This window comes from Crocodylus siamensis, chromosome 9 (assembly GCF_052110815.1).
Source record: "Crocodylus siamensis isolate JL-2025a chromosome 9, ASM5211081v1, whole genome shotgun sequence".
Taxonomy (NCBI): Eukaryota; Metazoa; Chordata; order Crocodylia; family Crocodylidae; genus Crocodylus; species Crocodylus siamensis.
This window is the reverse complement of record NC_143403.1, coordinates 29954320-29973095: the sequence shown is the minus strand read 5'-3', so window position 1 is coordinate 29973095 and position 18776 is coordinate 29954320. Positions and strand designations below refer to the sequence as shown.

Genomic DNA, 18776 nt, shown 5'->3' with positions numbered 1-18776 from the left:
CTGTGGTATTAGCATACCCCTGGAGCTGCCCAAAAGACTGTTAGCAAGCCAGGTGCTGCTCCAACATGGAGGCAGTACCCAGCCTAACCCAACTCTCCACCAACCCCGACCAGCTAGCAGCTCATCCAGGTGGCCTTGGGAAGGTACCACTGCCACAGAGAGAAGGCCTGGGGCCCCCCACAGCAGGGTTCCTCATGGCTTCTTTATGGTTCAGGGGTCAGCAGTGCATGCTTTGGCCATTGGAGATGCAGGCAGGCTGCACCCTCCCCCCCCAAAAAAAGGATCAGGCCCCTCACCACTTCTGCCTTCAGCAGGCTCCTGCAGCTGGCAGGATACCTGGGGCCACCCAGAAATGGGCTGGCTTGCTCCTGGGGCAGCGCATGAAGGTGGTAGGGGGACAACTGAGTTTGCTGGTGGCCATAAACAGTGGTAGGGATGGTGCAAGGAGCCTGGGGCCACCCTGGAAGGCTGCTATCTGGCCAGGTGCTGCTCCAGCTCAGAGACACCCAATCCAATGCTTCCCTGAGCCTGCCTGGGCTTGTTGTGCCCATGCACTGTCCCTGCCACCAGAACACTGAGCTTGCCCCTGGGGCAGCACTGGGAGGAGGCAGGAGGGTGGCTAGATGTGCTGACAGCCAGAAAAAATGGTGGGAATGGTTCACTGGGTGCTAGAAGCCTGGGCAGGCTTGAAGAAGTGTTGGTGAGCTAACATCTGCATCATTGCAATTTGCAACATTGCAACCTAAACTACATCAACATGTAGTTTAGTTTGCAATGATGCAAACTAATTTAAAAACCTCCCAGACTCTTGCATGTGTACAGTGTGATGCCATTAAGCCGCAGAAAGTGACATTTTTGTCACGTGTGTGGTAATGACATCACGTGTACAAGCACCCTATAATTTAACACTGGAGAAACTGTTTAGCTTTAGTAGCTGTAGTGTTGTATTTTGTGTTTCAAAAAGTCAGCAGCTGTCAATAAAAATCTTAACCAATTTTAGAAATAAAGACAGTATAATATATATATTTTTAAATAAAGACTGTAGATATGAAGGCCTGATTTAAATGAAAAATGAGAGAAAATTTATCATGTAAAAAAAGGAAAAAAGGAAAAGTAGAATTTTAAGTAAAGTATAATTTGTGTATTTTACATGCATATAATATATAAAATATTAAAGACGTTTCATTGGCTATAATAACATTATAATTTTTACCTGTTTTTATTCAGATTATGATTGCTGCATGCATAAACCAATTGCCTCAATATTCTCTGACAATTGTAGATTCTAGTACTGGCAAAAAAATGAAGACCTTATTTTTCTGAAATAGAAATGGGTATAGCTCCATTGAGGCCAGATCCTCACTTACTGCAAATTGTCATCATCAGCATAGTTAAATCACCTATTAATAATGTATATTTTTTCAGATTAATGGTACCTAACTGTATTTCCTAGCAGTTCCAAAATGTTAATAGATGTACAAATAAAGCCAGAGAATTTTTTTAGAATGAACTATAAATACCAAGATCTAAAACTATGCCGTCATTTTTTCTATTACAAATAATGTAGTTGTTCCTACAGCAGCAACCAGATGCATTCAGCTCAGAGTGGGAGTTGTTGGTCTAAGGGTGGGAGAGTTGCAGGGATATGCAGAACACAGCCTTGGGACTGGTGGGACTGGGACTGGGGCTGGGGTTGAGGCTGGGGCTGGGGCTAGTGGTTCAGCTTTACTTCTAAGGGATAGGGATAGACATTACACATAAACTGGTTTAAGTGATCAGAAACTGGTTTAAACCTGTAACAGAACAGATGTTCAGTGCCCATAAATCTTTGAAAATGGCTGAAACCAGTTTGAGATAAACCTGGTTGAATGTAGTATCAGACTTAAGTGATTTGGCTCAAACTGGTTTATACAATATCTGTCCCAGCCCCCTTGCTGGTTTAAGTTAAATCAGAGTCCCCCAGCATCCTGGCATGCTCTCTGGGCTGGGTGGAGCTCTCTGCTCCACAGCAGAGCTGGCCCCTCCCCTCTGCTCCCTGGCCAGAGCTCCAGCAGACTTGCAGGCACAACAAGGTCTGCTGGCTTTCCCATGCTCCCCACCCCTGCCCCCTCACCACTCACTTCTTGAGCAGGGATCCCTTTCTTCTCTCTGCCATAGCATGGAGCATAGCCAGCATGTGGTATGCTAGCTAATACTGTGTAAGGCTCCAGGAGAGACTGCAGACACAGCAGGTGTTTTCCTGGTTTACCCCTCCCCCCCCCGCCCAAGCAGGAAATCCCACCCCCCCACTCCCTCCCTTCTCCCACAACATGGACCCCAGCCCCATAGACCATAGGCATGTGGTATGCTAGCTAATGCTGAGAGGTGTCTGTGTGTTTGTCTCCAATTTCACTGAACAGTGACTGCTTAGGGCTGTTTGGAGCTAATCAACAGGTCATCTGGTAAGCTGTTTAAGAAGTTTGAAGTAATAGAGCCACTGTTTTGCTAATTGGGTGATAAAGACTTATCACTATCAGCTCCCCACTGGCTTGCTTGCCTGTCAGTTTGCTGCAGAGAGTATGACGAACCAGGGAAGGAGATTGAAAAGCTCCGTATCATTAACAGATGCATGCACTGCATCCCCCTCACCTCCTTACCTCACACTGCTAGCCCGGTGGCAACACTTCTGCCCCTTGAGCAGCCAACGGGGAAAAGTGTGGGACCGTGCAGGCAGAACTCCCTAATGAGAGAGTCCTGCTGGGGCCTGGCCACTTCCCCTCAGCTCAGCTCCCTGCAGAAGGCAAGGGAGGGCTCTTCCGGCGCCCCCTGGTTTCTAGCCTGAGCCACTGCAGGCATGTGCCTGAATTTCCTCAGTCCAGAGAGAATGTCTGTCTGATTTCAAACCAGTTTAGCCTAGCCAGGTTAGACTAATCTGCAAAGATTTAATCAATTCAGGTTCAGGCTTTTTGAATGTTTGTCCTTAGCCAAGGTGCACAAATGTTCTTTAAAGCAGACTAATCTGTTTCTGATCTAAATTAGTTTACTTTCTCAGGTGAACTAAGTTAGATCAGGATAGCTATTTATTGCCCAATCTAACCTGCCCAAACAGCTATACAGATTGACACTGAGATGGACCTAAATTAAAATGTTGGGTTAATCTGATGTAATGTCTGCATGTACCCTACATGTATTAAATGCTCTAAAGACTCCCAATGAAAGAAAGTATTACAATGGTTATTTTAATAAAATAAAGGTACCATTTCCATGATATTTCACATGGACTATACTTTGCTAGAATTGGAAAATTTGAATTCCATGACTGTAAGTATATTAGATGGAGAGGAAAGGGAAGCCATTGATTCCAAAACCCTTTTCCAATATTTTTAGGTAATATCAACATACTTTGTAAATTTTCACACACCCTAACCAAAGATATTGAGTTCCAGCAGGGATGTTATTTAGGCTTTAAAGTTCATGCTTGCGGATACAGAGAAGACAGTTTTTTTCTGTTGTTTAAAATGAAAATAAAGCTATCTTTTATATTGTAATTATAATTAATACATAGATATATGCTTTGAATTCAGTGATTTTTTGTTTGTTTTTAAAGTGATTCATTTATGTAAGTATCTGTAAGACTGAAGCCTTACATTTTATAATGGATGTATAGAAGCCAAGGGATTTGAGATGTTAATACATCTATAAATATAAATTAGAATATACCACAAAATAAGTTTTGTGTGTATTGGTAATTAAAGGTTGAGAAAAGGTTTCTCTAATTTTTACAACGTTTAAATTTAATGAAAAAATCCATTTAAAGTATTATGCTAATTTCGAAAGTTTTTGAAATTATGTTTGGTTTTCATTATAACTATCTAATTTTGTTTTTCCTTGCATTTTAAAACAGAAACTTTTTTGCTCAAATGGACTGGAATTAAGATTAAAACTTAAAAATAAATTTTTGAAAAATGAAATTCACCAGATTCCAGCTTTTCCCACAAACAGCTTCAGTGTTTTTTGATTTTAAAATATTTCATAGAAAAAAATTCCAATTATCTCTAAAAACTACTTTTTTCTCTAAGGCCCGTTAAACAAAGCTTAAGAAGATGAGTGAAAACTGGATATCCAGTAACTATGAACAAAACAAAGTCTTTCAGTTATGGACCATATTTCAGTAAAAGGAACTCTGTTCTTTAGATCCCCCATCCCCTCCCCAATACATGCAGGTAAAGGTACAATGGGATCTAATGCATGATTCACACAATTGTGCCTCCTGCCATACCACATGTACATGGCAGGAAGCATGATTGTGGGATCATGCATTAGATCCCATTGCACCTTATTGCAAGTGCAGGCAGAGCCCTATTCCAGCTCCCCCACACAGCAAGAAGCAAGCCCTACTGGCTAGGAGCCCCTCAGCTGTGGAGCTCCCAGCCATGGAGGCACCCCATGAATTCCTGTGCTGCGAGACACAGCTACTGTTTATGTAACCCCCCAAGGCAGGGAGACCATTGCTGTGGTGATCTCCCCACCCCAGGGGTTTCATGATGCACTCCAGAGGCTGGGAGATCACAACCCTCCCTTATAGCTTCCAGGACCCAGCTGGAGACTCTGTGAGACCCTGTTGCATGTGCTAATTAAAGCTCGACAGCAACCAACTCCTAAGTGCACATTTTTGAGATCTAACTTCATAGTTGATTGAAGTTTTTTATGCTATGATAGCTACTTTGCACATGTAGCTGGTCTCAGGGTAACTGTGCAATTAACCAGTTAATTGTGTGATACCTGTAATGTGTAGAGGGGGGCCTTACAGTGGATAGAGATCAAAGGTAGGGGTTCTTTCAGTCTGAGCCTATAGTAGAGTATTTGATAATTACTGTATCTTTGGTGGATGGCTTAACCCAAATAACAATAACAATGATTAAGAAAATGGTTTTGAAATTATTTATAAATACTGGGCTAAATTATTTCTCTCTGTGGCCCCTTTTTGATATTCTGGTGGTGCATAGGCTTTACCATCTAAACCCTGTTTAAATATCGACCTAGGAATTTCTCCTGCATAGGACAGGAAGTAAAGTGGATGAAGTAAAGTGAACAGTGTGTAGTTGCACAACTAATCTTGTGGAGTCCCTTTCTTGTGGAGAAAGGGAGCTACAGAATTGCCACATTAGGTCAGTTAGTGGTCAGGTGCAAGTTACAAATCCTTTAGGCATAAGTCCCCCTTAACCTTTGCCTACAGGTCTTATTTTCAGTACATCTTGCCCAGGACCTCTAAATCAAGCTAGTCTAAACAGTTTGCTCTTTGTAAAAAAGACCCACCACTTTCCAATGCTGCATTGCTTTTATCAATGGGAGAAATCTGTGTCCATGTTTTAATATCATGTGATTTTTCTGTAGACAACTGAGCACACATATCAGTTTCATATCAAAGGACAGGAGTAATTTAAAAGGTGTGTAATGCAGACCTTAATTTTGAACTAAGAACAGTTTTTATGATTAGCTTTTTGAATGCACTCTTGTACCACATTCTTCTATTTACAGAATGACTTTTCAAGAAAGAAGTGATGACCTTAAAAAAATGTAAGGTGATATGTAGATAGTGTTTTGCTCAGTTAAAGGTCACCTTGACTTTTAATCTTGACTGCCATACTTTTCTTCTCATTAAAATATTTGACAAGAATTCTTTGCATGAGTGAACAGTGCAGAACACCTAAAGGCTACTCAGTTTTCACTAAAGGTGTTGCAGTGTCATAATAAATAATTGTACTGTCAGCTGAAAATCATTACCTGTGTTACACACACATTAACAAATAAAACCTGTGTTTTTACACATTTATAATTTCTTGAAGAGCACGGTTTATTTCATAGGTATATTAAGCTGCCATATTGAACATATTTCACAGATTATTTTCAGTTGCCTATAAAATAGTATACATTAGCAGTTATATAAAAAAAATCAGCACTATGAAGCCCAAACAAGTGAAGTTTTCATAATTGGCTATAAATATTTATTTTCTATTTTCAGTCTTCTATGCTTAATTCTGTTTATCAAAACCCAGTATGTACATTTTTCTAAGCATCTGAGCATGTATTTTTTAATCTAACATCATTTATAGGAAATTTTAATATAGGAGGTTTGCTATTCTCTGGATCCAGATGTCATTGTAAAATAGAACAAACTCAGGTTTAACTGTCATGAAATCTGACATCATAAATTTTATACTGCTGAATAATAAGTCAAAATGGAAATCACTATGCATAATTCAAAAAGTCTTGTAACTTGACCTTTACCTAAAAGAAATGATTATGTGTAAAAAGGGTCTTGTGAATTAAGAATGTAATTCTTTTCACCTTCTGTAGCTCTAGGGTTGCTATAGACACTGATTTTTTTAAAAATTCTACTTTATAGAATGAGGTTTCCAGCAGTAGACTATGAGGATTTACAAAAACAGAAGTGAAGGAAAATAGATCAGAAAGTGACTGCCTGAAATCAGTGTGTAATTATAGATAAATGTATTGTTTTAATATTATGTGCCTTTACCTTCAAGTCATTAGCTGGCACATTGTAGGATTATGAATAAATATCTGACATCAATGAAGAGAAAAAAACCACTATTGAATTTTAAATATTGCAAATTTCTGTGTAAAGGTCCAATCCTGCAAATTGCTGAGTCCCTAATGGGTGCTGAAAACTATTAACTCCCATTCACTCTGGAGGGGGATTAAAATGTTCCATTTCTTCCAGCAATGTTCTCCAAAAACCATAGGATTCATCACAAAATACACTGAGCATATTGATAATGTTACTTCTGTTTTGGAAATTGACCTCAGCATACTTTCTATGAATAAGAAATCCTGATCTGAAAAGTTGTTTATGGATTAAGGTCACTCTATTGCTAACTCCTGTCTGTCTGGTATTTTAAAAAATTATTTATTAGCTTTAATTTCACAAAAAAAATAAATATGATCAATGAGGAAGTATTAACCCTGGGTGCAGCTACACAAGATGCCTAATTGTACAATAGCCTAGTGTACTGCACAGTAAAAACCCTTAATTATGAGTAAATGTTACCTGCAAATCCAGGTAGCAAATTTATGTAGGATTAGTTACTGCACAGTTATGCACGTGGAGATGCGACCCAGGAGCAACTTTGCTCCTGGGTCAGCCCTACCACTAGGGGGCCAGCTTGAGGCTTGCCCCACGGCTCTAGGCTGGGAGCCTCTCCTGCCCCAGGGCTGGGCTACCTCTATGCGAACAGCTTCTGGCCCTGGAGCATGAATGGCTCAACCTGCTGCAGGAGCAGAATGCCATCCTGGCCTGGGAAGTGTAGATCACAGGTGATGACTGCTGGGTGCTGGACACTGTTCTGACCCTGTCAGTCACCTTCATGCCACCTGCTGCCCAGCCCCTGACCCTACTCCACCTGGCCCCTGGCAGCCTTCCTCCACCCAGCAGCAGACCTCTGTCTGGGCTTGGGAGGAGGTCCTATGCTTCCCCCAGGAGTCCCTGCCCTGGACCCTGCCACAGGTCCAGTGCCACCCAGTCCCTCTACCTGGGCTCAGCCCCTCCACTCACTCCAGCTCCACATGGTTGAAAATCTGGGGCTGCCTGCAGTGGGGCCAGGGCTGAAAGCTGGCGCTGCTGGTTCTGGCCACCAGCTGCTGGAGGGAGAGCTGCCCACACGAGGGGACCAGCAGCTGCCATCACCCCTGGGAGAGCCCCCAACTTGCTGCCTCACCATGGCATTTGCACCCACAGAGGAATAGCCAGAGGCCAGGATGCTAGCCACCTGCTTGTGGGCTCTCCCCCCTAAGCACTCCCACCCCAGGGCCCCCATCCCAGGCCAGCCCACAAAGGACATTGTAAATAGTTTTCATGGGAAAGAAATTTTTTTTATTGTTGGTGAGTGGGTATGGTGGTGGAGAGGCTATGTTTGTGGAAGGGACAAGGGGACTTTGGTTGATGTGAGGAAAATAAAACTTGTTCTTGTGAGACATGAGTGCAGTGAGTGTGGTGATGGGGGTAGGAGGGGTCTGTGGGCAGTGATGCAGGTGAGATAGAGCAGAAGTGCCAAAGAAGGTGGTTGGCTGGGGCCTCCTGCACCCAGTGCCCTGGCCCCCGCTCACAAGTTGTGTCTCTCCTTGGGCCTCATTGGGGAGAGGGGGGAGCCCGTTGCTGCCACCACAGGTTGTTGCTCTTGCTGCCGGGTGTCCTTTGTATGACTTACCTCCTTCACCCAGACCTCACAGAAGAGCTCCCCCCTGGGTCTTGCAGATGTTATGCAGCATAGAAACTATGATGATGATCTGGGAGAGGTTGTCCTCAGTGACTCTGAGGTGGGCAGTGACGGAGCATCAGTGGCTCTTGAGATACCTGTAACAAGTAGGCATCCCGGGCCCGATCTAAACATAGGCCCACCTACTTGTCTTAGAGCCAGCCACCCACCTCCTTTCCTGCCATGCCTTAATGTTATGAATTATCCAATGTTAATCAGGAGGGAGGCTGTCCATTTATCTGCCCTGATGACAAGGGCATATGTATATGACTCTGCCCTCTCCTTATTGTATCCCATGCCTTGCAGGTGTTTCCTCCAGCTAGTTAGCACTGGGACCCAAGCCCTGGAGACTTACGTGGGACTCTCACTCCCCACTGGAGATTGCGGTTCCAGTGCCCTTACCTTGGGTTCTCTCTTTTTTTACACACACACACACACACACACACACACACACACACACACACACACACACACACAATGGGCCCTGGGCCCCACACTGCTCTCCAAGGCCACACACACTCTCTCAGGGCTCCAACCCCACACGCTCAGGATCAGGGCTCCAAGCCCTGTCCCCAAGCCCTCCCTGAGCTATTCCCTTATCCCTGGCCCTGGGATCTTCCTTAATAGCTCTCCAAAGCTCAGGAGCTTCATGCTGGCTCCTATATGCAGCTTCTGTCCTCCACCTAGAGTCTGGGCACTGCCACAGGTCCCTCCAATGACCTGAGCCCTGCTTCAGTACTCTTGGTGAGTCTGAGCTACCTCTGCTCAATCTCAATCACCAGGGATGTGGGGCTGGGGTTAGGAGGCAACCCCATACTTGCCTTCCAGTGGGGCGGTAACTGACCTGGCATTTCTGGGGGACTGTCCCACCACAGACAGTCCCACCTGGCCACCCATTCCTGGCAAGGTGCAGTTTTCTATCATGCCTAGGACCATGGGGCCACCTCCTTCCCTATAGCCCCAGCCTTTACCTCCAAGGATGTTCCATGGGAAGCAGCTCAGCCAAGTGTTGTTCCTTCAGCTGCAGCAGCAAACTGCTGCCTCTTTGCAATTCAGAGCTCAGCTCTTATAGAGCACAGGTGGGCCCCGCTCCCAGTCAGGCCACTGCCTAATTGGCATTGCAGGCATGTGCAGGCTGCCTAGCTGCCAGTCAGGCCCCTGCTAGTAATAGCTACTAAGGCCCATGCTGTGTTACAGCACCTAAAGGTGCACACCACCAAGGTGCGGGTCGAGCCCTGGCAGCAGTTCAAGTTGGCCTGGCAGGGTCCAGGTGACTGGTGTAGGGCTGCATGAGCCAGGGCAGGAGCAGGTAGGTGGGGTCCCCAATGAGGAGGGGTAGTATGGCCATGGCACCGAGCTATAGATGACAGGGATGCAGCTCCTGTCTAGGGCCCCAGTGCACTGGGGGAATCACAGGGAAGAGAACCCTGCTATCACCACCAGAGGGTCATGCACGTGGAGCATGGTGTCCCCCAGGACATTCTGGAGGGCACTGCACTCCAGGACAGCCTCCCCAGAGGTGACCTTGTCCACATCAAACAGGTGACTGATGTACTGGAGGCTGGTGGGAGTGGCCAGCTTGAGCGGGGTGAGAGTCAGCCAGGTGTCTGTGGGTGCATACCAGTGTCCTACCACTCCAGGTGTGGCCAGAGCTGTTCCATGAAGTCCCAGAAGGTGGTCTGGGTCATGCAAAAGGTCTGTAGCCTCTGTCCATTGTCCCGGGTGTGTTAGATGATGTGCTGCCACAAGTCCTGACTGGCCTGGCAGTCCCAGACACAGCAAGGCTGGAGGTTCAAGAGGGTGACAGCAACCACAGCAGTGACATCCAGAAGCTCCTAATTGGTGTCCCTGCCAGGAGAAGCTGCACGGCAGTGGCAGCATCCCTGGGATGGTACATTGTGGCCAGGTAGGTGATCGCTGCATGGGGGGGGAGCCAGCCAGCCTCAGACAGCCATGGGCCAGGTGGCAGTCAGCATGGCAGGTTAGCAGGGCCAGCATGGCAGCCAGGAGGAAGCCAGAACACCTGTCATGACTGCCAGGGGCAGGGGCTGAAGCAGCCATAGCATGGGGAGGCAGAGTGGGCAAGTAGCTGCCGCATGCTGCCCCTGTGCTGAGCACGCTACTCCTGGGCAGTGAAGCAGCTGGCCAGAGAGGAGAAAGCAGGGTGCCTTTTGAAGAGGGCTGCTGTCTGCTGGCAGCTGTGGCTGGAGCCAGAGTTCCCCTGAGTGGTGGCAGGGACCCATTGTAGAACTACAGGAAATTTGGTGCTAAGAACAGCAAATTTGCTGCCTGGTCTCTGCATGTGTAGATGCCTGCCCAGAAGTGCTTAATCTGCAGAAGTTTACTCTTAAGTAAACTGAGCCTGGATCAAATGCATGTGTAGATGCACCAGCTGAGATTCATAAAGACTACTAGCTCAAAAAAACCTACAGGAAACTTACCTCTGAAAAAACGGATGGTCTAGATCCAGGCTTACATTGAGATGAGAAATCCTGTTGCATATTGTAAACCATAGAAAAGGTCATTTTTGTTGCATATGTTACTTCCAGTCACCTATCCATTCTTGCGTACTTGTTTTCTAATCTGAAATTTGGCAAAATTTATAGAATGATAAAGCAAATATATAATAAAAGTATCTAAGTTAAGAAAATATAAAGGTTACATTTTTCAAGTCAGTCAATGAGATGTCTCAAGGTGTACGTGCAAGCTTAATTCTGATTGTTATACATTGTGTACATGCAGATAGCAGGCTTGCAGGAGAAATTGGCACTTGGAATTTTGGGGTGTGGTATGCTGATGAAAGCTTGGAGGAGAAATATATAAGACCATCCTTTGCTTAAATGCTGTGTCCTTCCTTAAATTTTTCACTGTTCAGTTAAATTAGCTTGAAATGTACACTTTATACTTTTTAAGTGAAAAGAAATGTAAAATGTGCAACAGTCTATTTTCAAAAGCCTGCAACCCTAAACTAAAAACTATTTTTCTAGCCAAATGCTTAATATGTGCGTAAAATCAATCACCTGGGCTGTGTGAGGTTTCATGTCCGGATCGAAGCGCTGGCTTTCCAAAGTGGTTTGGAGCTTCCAAACCACTTTGGAAAAGCTCCAGAACCGCCTTGGAGATCCAGCCATAGAGTATAATGGGTAATCAATGAAATATCTATAACTTTGTTGTTTTTTGTCTCATTTGGATGAAATTTGCAGGAGTGGTAGCCTTTGCTGAGAGCATGAAGTCTGCCAAGTTTCAAGAAGATCGGGAAGACACAGTGTCACCTATGTCATGAGTTTTGCTTTTCCACAGCTTGAGGTGCAGTTCCCCCCAAGCCCCTGCACTTCTTTCTTTGAAACTTGGCAGGCTTCGTGGCCTCAGCAGGGCCCACCACCCCTGCAGTTTTCAGCCTGCTGCGTCTTAACACACACAGGGTCATCTATGTCATGAGTTTTGCCTGTCAGCAGCTTGAGATGTAGTTCCCCCCAAACCCCTCCACCTATCTTCTTGAAACTTGGTAGGCTTTGTGGCCTTACCAGGGGCTACCATCCTTGCAGTTTTCACCCTCCTATGGTGTAGCACATACAAGTGACGTGAGTTTTGCTTTCAAGAATTTGGAGTGCAGTTCTCCCTGAACCCCTACACCGATCTTCTTGAAACTTGGCAGGCTTCATGCCCGCAGCAGCCACTACCAGCCCTGAAAGTTTCATCCAAATCATACAAAAAACAACTAAGTTATAGATATTTCATTGATTTCCCATTATATCCTATGGCCAGATCTCTGAGGTGGCTCCGAAGCTTCAGAGCCGCTTTGGCCAGATCGAAGCAGAAACCCAGTCCAGAGCTCTGGATCGGATCATTGGCATCCGAAGCAGCCAGACCTGATGCCGAATCGAATAGCTGCCTACTCACACAGTCCTAATGAATAGGTCTGTTGGAATCAATGGACTATTCATGTACTTAAAATCGCAGCCTTGCTTAAGTGTTTTATTAATTGGAGGACTTAACTCTGCCTCTATAATACTGAAAGAAAGCCAGTATATACTATTGTTTCTTATTCTAAGCTAAAAGCCCTCTTTAGAATAGAACAGGTGAATTGGTTATTCAAAATAACCCCCCTAAGCCATTTGCCCCTGAAGGATACCAGGGATAGCTGCATTCTACTTTCTAGTGTATGTAGTTGAGAGCTCTATGACAGTGATTCTTAAACTGCCACATGTGGTATACACACTAAATGAAGTACTGTACATCTTTGTCCTGTCAGATGCTTTCGTTCAGAAACATGTCACTGGATCAAAGTCAAATATGTACTCTTAAGAAGATTTTTTTTCCCCAAGAATAGAACACTGTTTTGTATTAAGGAGCACTGTAAGTTAAGTGACGATGACAGAGTTTAGCAGTTCATACCCTTATAACAGCCTTGTGAATAAAGGCATGCTTTAGGACCCCTCCTCCCCGACTTTTTTTTTACTGTATATGCCTGATGTTATACCTGTCAAATATGTTATGTTAAGGGTGTCTACAATTGGCCATGCCTCACTGCTGTTAAGCAAGGCTAACCTAAGAAGATGATACATTTTGTATCTGTTTAGAAAGATTTAAATCTTCTCACTGCTGAGGAAGCTTTACTGAGGCAAGAATAGATTTACTAGCACATATGAGAGAAATAAAGTAAATGAACTGTTCTACACATTTATCCTACTTGCCACCAGCCTTCATTTCCTCACAGGTGCCACAAGTAAGCAACTAGCTTCATCTGTTTTGTCTTTCCATTGACACAGGAACTGCTTTTATCTTTGCCTGCCAACATGTCAGAGATGATCTACAGTTAATATGAAATAGGGATAGCACCATCATGAACAGCATTGGTGAATTATCTATAATCAAGATGGATGCCGATATTGCCGGTGACAACTTTCTACATCAAAAGAAATTGTGAGTACATATGTGTTCATTGTCAGGAAGAGATCAGCTTCATTTTCATAGCTCTACATTTATTCTTAAACTGACTTTTTCCATGGTTGGTAGTTTTAATGCACAACTTGCTTTTTTTAGTGCACCTGCTTCATAGAGAAGGAGTATTTTTAGTGTATAACCCTTCTGCTGGTCACTGGTTGGCGGAAAGAAGGGCCGGGTTCACATTTTGGGGTACCTCATAAATTATACCGGTGGCTGAAGCCCCCACCCAGAAATCTGGGAACACTAAATTTGTTGGGGTTGTCCTGTAAAAACAAAACCACCGCCTTGCAAGCAATGTAAGCACAAAAAAATAGAAGTATTACAGAAAATAAAGGCAAAAAAATCCAAAAGAAAACACTAAATATAATTTTAAAACACTATTAACTGCAAGGCAAAGTCTGTAGGTGGCACCCTCTTGGGTGGCTTCACCCATGCCCAGGCAGTCTGGGACTTTGGGCTCCCTAAAGGGTAGTTCTGGGGGCCCGCACCCTTCAGCAATGGGCTGGAGAGGGGGCTCACACCGGAGAGTCCTATGAGCCTCTCCTTGGGTTTACTGTCACAGAGAGCTGCTCAAGAGTGTGAGTTCTTCCGCATTGCAAAGAGCTCTGTTGCTCCTGGAGAAGTAGATCTCCACTTCTGCATGGTGGTTTTGAGGGGTTACCTGCAGCTTTCATGAGCATACCACACCTCAAAATTCCTACTGCCAATCCTAGCTCTGCTGGGCAAAAAACTGCAGACATTTGAAAGAAAGGTCAGGCCTATCTTGACTTGGACCTGAACGTCAACTAGTGCACAACCACACTTGGGTCGGGAAATAAACTGTTAAAGAGATAAAAGGAGTCACAGGCCTATCTCTCTGGGCCTGGATTGGGCAATAAAAGCCGGCCAGGCCTATATTGCACTAAGCCCTGAATCAACAACAAGAAGTGCTAGGTCTCACTCTGGTCCAAATCTGCCAGCCAAACATATGGCTGGGGTTCAGCTGCATATCTAGGCTAAAATGCAATAGTTGTAAAACAGCAAAAAGGGCCCAGGTCTGTGGCTGCAGCCTGGACATCCAGTCCCAGCTACACCACTATGTTGAGACACTACTATTACAAAACAGAAGGGGCCAAGTCCATGTGGCCAGTAACTGTCAGAACCTCATTCCTGATCAATTTGCTCCAGGGATTAATACCCCCATGGTATTATCCCCACTCAAGAAAGAAAAGGGAAAAGAGGGAGGGAATGAGGGTCTCAAACTCCAAGACAGACTTTCTCTCCCTGTACCTGAGGCTTTCCCATCACATGGCTTTCACTTGCCTCTCCAATGAAGAGGTGGGAGAGACTTCCCCCATAGGGAGCAGTTTTTTGACTCCCAATTCAGCTGTGCAACTCTTAGCAGCTCCAGGAGAAAGAGAAAAAAACCTTAGTTGAGTTGTTCTTATATACCTGGCGTCACATCACCCAAGCCTTGTCCAGTTAGACTGCACCATACTCCAGCCTCTCTCTTACTCAGTCTGCCTGGAGAATCTTCTGCTTCCTCTGACCAATTAGGCCAGAGGATTTTAAATATTTTGCCCAGATACAAGGCCCCAGCTTTCCATGTGCAGAGCCATCTTGTCCACATAAAAAAAATCAGACAACCCCCCCAATACAATACACAACCACCAAAATCACACACTTTGCCATACACAACCCAAATATGTGTGTGTGTGTGTGTGTGTGTTTCAAGTGTAATAGCAGCTAAATTTAAATCTCCACATAACATGGCTGTCAAACATGGCTTGTTTCTACTTTTTCCAGTCAATACTCTTATCAGCTCATTACAAGAGATTTGATATGTATAGCTTGATCTACCTCTTGGAACTTGATCCCACTTGCATCTCCAACAGGACATATGAAAGTGAAAATATTGACCTTGGTGATGTAGAATAAGATGAAATCTTCATAATTTGTGAAGGTGAAGCCATGTATCTGTAAAGATGAAAGAGAATTTCTCTGCACAAGCCCCCACCCCAACCTCTCTTATAATTATTGATGGAAAAGTGAACCACTTCTATCATGATTTCTCTAAAATTGTGTGGGAAGTTGAAGTGCTGTCCACAGATGCCATGGATTATTCTATTCATTGAAACTTCATTGAACTGCTTCCATGGAGGTTCAGTTGGTAAGGCAAATTATTAGGGCTGTCAAATGATTAAAAAATTTGACTGTGATTAGTTGCGCGATTTAAAAAATAGTTGCAATTAATCACAATTTTAGCTAAAAACTCAAAATTATGCAAAATTATGCAGGTACTTTGTATGGTTGGTGTGGGGGTGGAATGTGTGTGTACTGGGGGAATTTGTGAAGGTGTGAGGGGCTGTGGGTGTGTATGTGGGGTCTGGAGCCAGAGGAGGGGGGGTCCCCACATGCCCTGGCAGGATGTAGTGAACTGTGAGGTCAGGAGTGAGGGGCAGCATCAGAGCTGGAGGGGGCTGTAGCTTGGGAGTAAGGGGCAGGGGAAGGGCACGGGTATATCATTGCACCCCCCTCCCCAGTGTCCTCTTTTTTGAAACTGGAAATATGGTAATACTACAGGAACGCAGGCCAGCACTGTGTACAGCAGTGCCCAGCAGGTAAGTCTGTGGAGGGGAAGGGATGGGGGGAGAGAAAAGAAGTGGAGGGGGCAGATCAAGGCCCCCATGGTGAGGGAGGGAGTGGGGCAGGGGCTGGGATGAATGGAGCCATGGGAGGCTCATTCAGGGGTATGGAGGGCACAGCTCCCCACCTCTGTGTGCACTCCCAGGGGAGGCATGGGGAGTATGTGCCTCCTGGATTTGCATGGTGGTAGGAGACACAACATGGCATCACCCAATTCCCAAAGCAAAGGAGCAGGGCACAGAGCCCCAGCCTGCAGCAGGCAGCCTGCCTCTGCCCCATGCATAAATCCAGGGGCCACATGCTTCCCATGCCTTCCCTCGGGTGCGTGCAGTTGCAGAGAGCTGTGTTCCCTCTGCACCTCTGGATGAGCCTCCTACAGCTCCATCCCATGACCTGCCCTGGCCCCAGTGCCCCATTCACCCACACCCCTTTCCTTGCCCCTGCCCCATTCCCTTCCTCACTTTGGGCCTTCATCTGCCCCCCCCCCACGCCTTCCCCTCCACAGACTTACCTGCTGGGTGCTGCTCTACATGCCACCAACCTGCTGTATTCCTGGTTGTGTGCATGCTGCAGCTGCTCATGTGCATGTCTGTGTGTGTGTCTGTGTGTTTGTGCATGTGCTCCCCACTTTCCTGCTGCAGCAGCCTGGAGTCCATGCCTGGGCTGCCCTGCAGTTTTCTGTACTGCCACCTCTTCCCCACTGGCTTAATGATGTTTAGTGGTGGTGATGGTGGCAGAATGGAGCCTGGGTGCAGGCTTCAAAACCACATGTGCAATTGACATGTTAAAGAAATTAATGCAAGAACCAATTAACACATTAATCACACATGTTAATGGCGATTGATAGCTCTACAAATTGTCCATTGATAACTGTTTAGTTGGGCAGAAGAGGAACATTTATTTAAACAAGAACAGGCATGAGAAGAGGTAGATAGAAAATCTGTCCACCTTTCTCATGAGAAAACCTAAACAAATAGGTGAGATGATGCATCTGCTTGTCTTGAAGTTAGTACTGCTGTGGACAAAGGCCTTTTTAGAGTAAAGCCTCTAAGAAGTAAATTTTTTGTAACATTTATAGGGAAAAATGACCCAGAGACTGGAAACAGACATGCTGGGTCAGTAATAAGATCAAGTACTAGTAATATACAGATATCCATGAGAGATCCCCCATTTAAAATTCATCTCATCAGAACACAATTGGTAATAGGATCAAATCAGCATTCTAGATGGCCACACCAAAGTCTTCAGAAGAAGGTGCAGGAAACTTTGTGAAGCCACAAGTTGTTTATGGAAGAGGTGATAACAACCAACCAAAAGGGTATGCACTCCTAAGTCAATTTTCAGGGAGAATAACTGGTTGTTACACAACAGTGCTAATTAACCCACCCAAAGCACTGTATAAATATGGATAGGTTGTTACCAGTTTAGAAGATAGCCCAGGAAGATCAGTATGGTGTGCTTGACAGTGCAACTACCAGCACAGTACATTTTTCGGTGTAGATGTGACTGGAAGTGCTTTTACAAGCACTACTCTTATCAATATATTATCCCTTCTTTAAAGTGTTGTTAGTAAAATTGGTATGAATTGATTGCTATCCAAGTAACTAAAATACCCTATTCTAAAATGCACAACTCCATTATCAATATTAGCAACAAGCAGAGAATTTGCTAGAATTCCACATGTATCATTTTTGTTTTAAAGAAACATCTTACTATAGTGTATGTCTTAACCGTACAGGCAAATGTATGACTACATCTGGTGTGGGCACAGTTAAGCTAATTTTATATTAAATTGCATATGTAGCCAGAGATGCACAAAACTTAGTATAGGCTGTGTAATGTGCCTGGGGACCTGAGTGAATACTCTGTGGCTAGCTCACTCTGAATTCCATGTTGCCTCATATATACAGTTAATATTTCCCTAGTGACCTGCTTGACTGCAAGATGGTGTGTTCACAAGAGTTGTATTCACATCTTTGACTGTAGTGCAGACATATCATTAGTAAAGCCCCCCCAAATGGCTAAAAAATGTGGTTCATTCTCTATCTCCATTAGACATTACCTTCCCCAGTGACAATACCAACATGAGTCCCAGTAACAACTCTAGTTTTACCAATCTGTCTCTTCCTATACCTACTTGAAATTTGAAGCAAGGCTTCCAACCCTTTGCCTATAGGCCACTAAAAAACTGTCTCCAAGTTATAGCCTTTGGCCACTAGTGAGCCAAATTCACAGCAGTGACCTAAAATTGAAAGGCTTCAAGCTTCAGTGATTTGGATGGGGGAGTGAAAAGCTTGCTGGCCAAGTTCACGGATAACACCAAATTATGGGGCAGTGTGGTCACATCAGAAGATAGTTTGCAGATACAGACAGACCTGGACAGGCTCAAGGGTTGAGCAGTCTGGGACCAGATGAAGTTTAACACTTCCAAGAGTAAGGTGCTCCATCTGCGGGCAAACAGCCCTCAATGTCCATACAGGCTCAGTGGTGACAGCCAAAAGGGACCTAGGGGTAATGATTGGCCATCACATGATTATGAGCTGTCAGTGCAAGATGGTGGTCAGCAGGACAAACTACACACTGGCATGTATCAACCAATGTATCTTGTGTAAAATTAAGGAAGCGATACTCCCACTGTACTCAGCACTGGTGAGACCACAGTTGGAGTACTGCATCCAGTTCTGGGCACCAGAGTTCAATAAGGACATGAAAAAACTCAAGAGAGCTCAGAAAAGAGCCACCCATATGATTAGGGACTTGCAAGGCAAGTCATAGGAGGAAAGGCTGAGGGACCTGGGACTCTTTAGCCTATAGAAGAGAAGGTTGAGAGGGGACTTGATAGCAGCTTGCTACTATATCAGAGGAGTGTATCAGGAGCTCAGTGAACAACTGTTCACTAGGGCACTCCCAGGGAAGACCAGGACCAATGGATACAAACTCCTGGAAGACTGC

At 44.8% G+C, this 18776-nt stretch overlaps 1 long non-coding RNA gene across 1 annotated transcript in view; it reads left to right on the top strand.

The window, feature by feature from the left end:
* Positions 1–18776, top strand: part of LOC149857259 (uncharacterized) — a 73499-nt gene that overhangs the window by 8086 nt on the left and 46637 nt on the right. The window contains exon 5 of the long non-coding RNA XR_016444332.1: positions 13022–13175. This is a non-coding gene — a long non-coding RNA (uncharacterized LOC149857259). The remainder of the gene's footprint in view (positions 1–13021; positions 13176–18776) is intronic.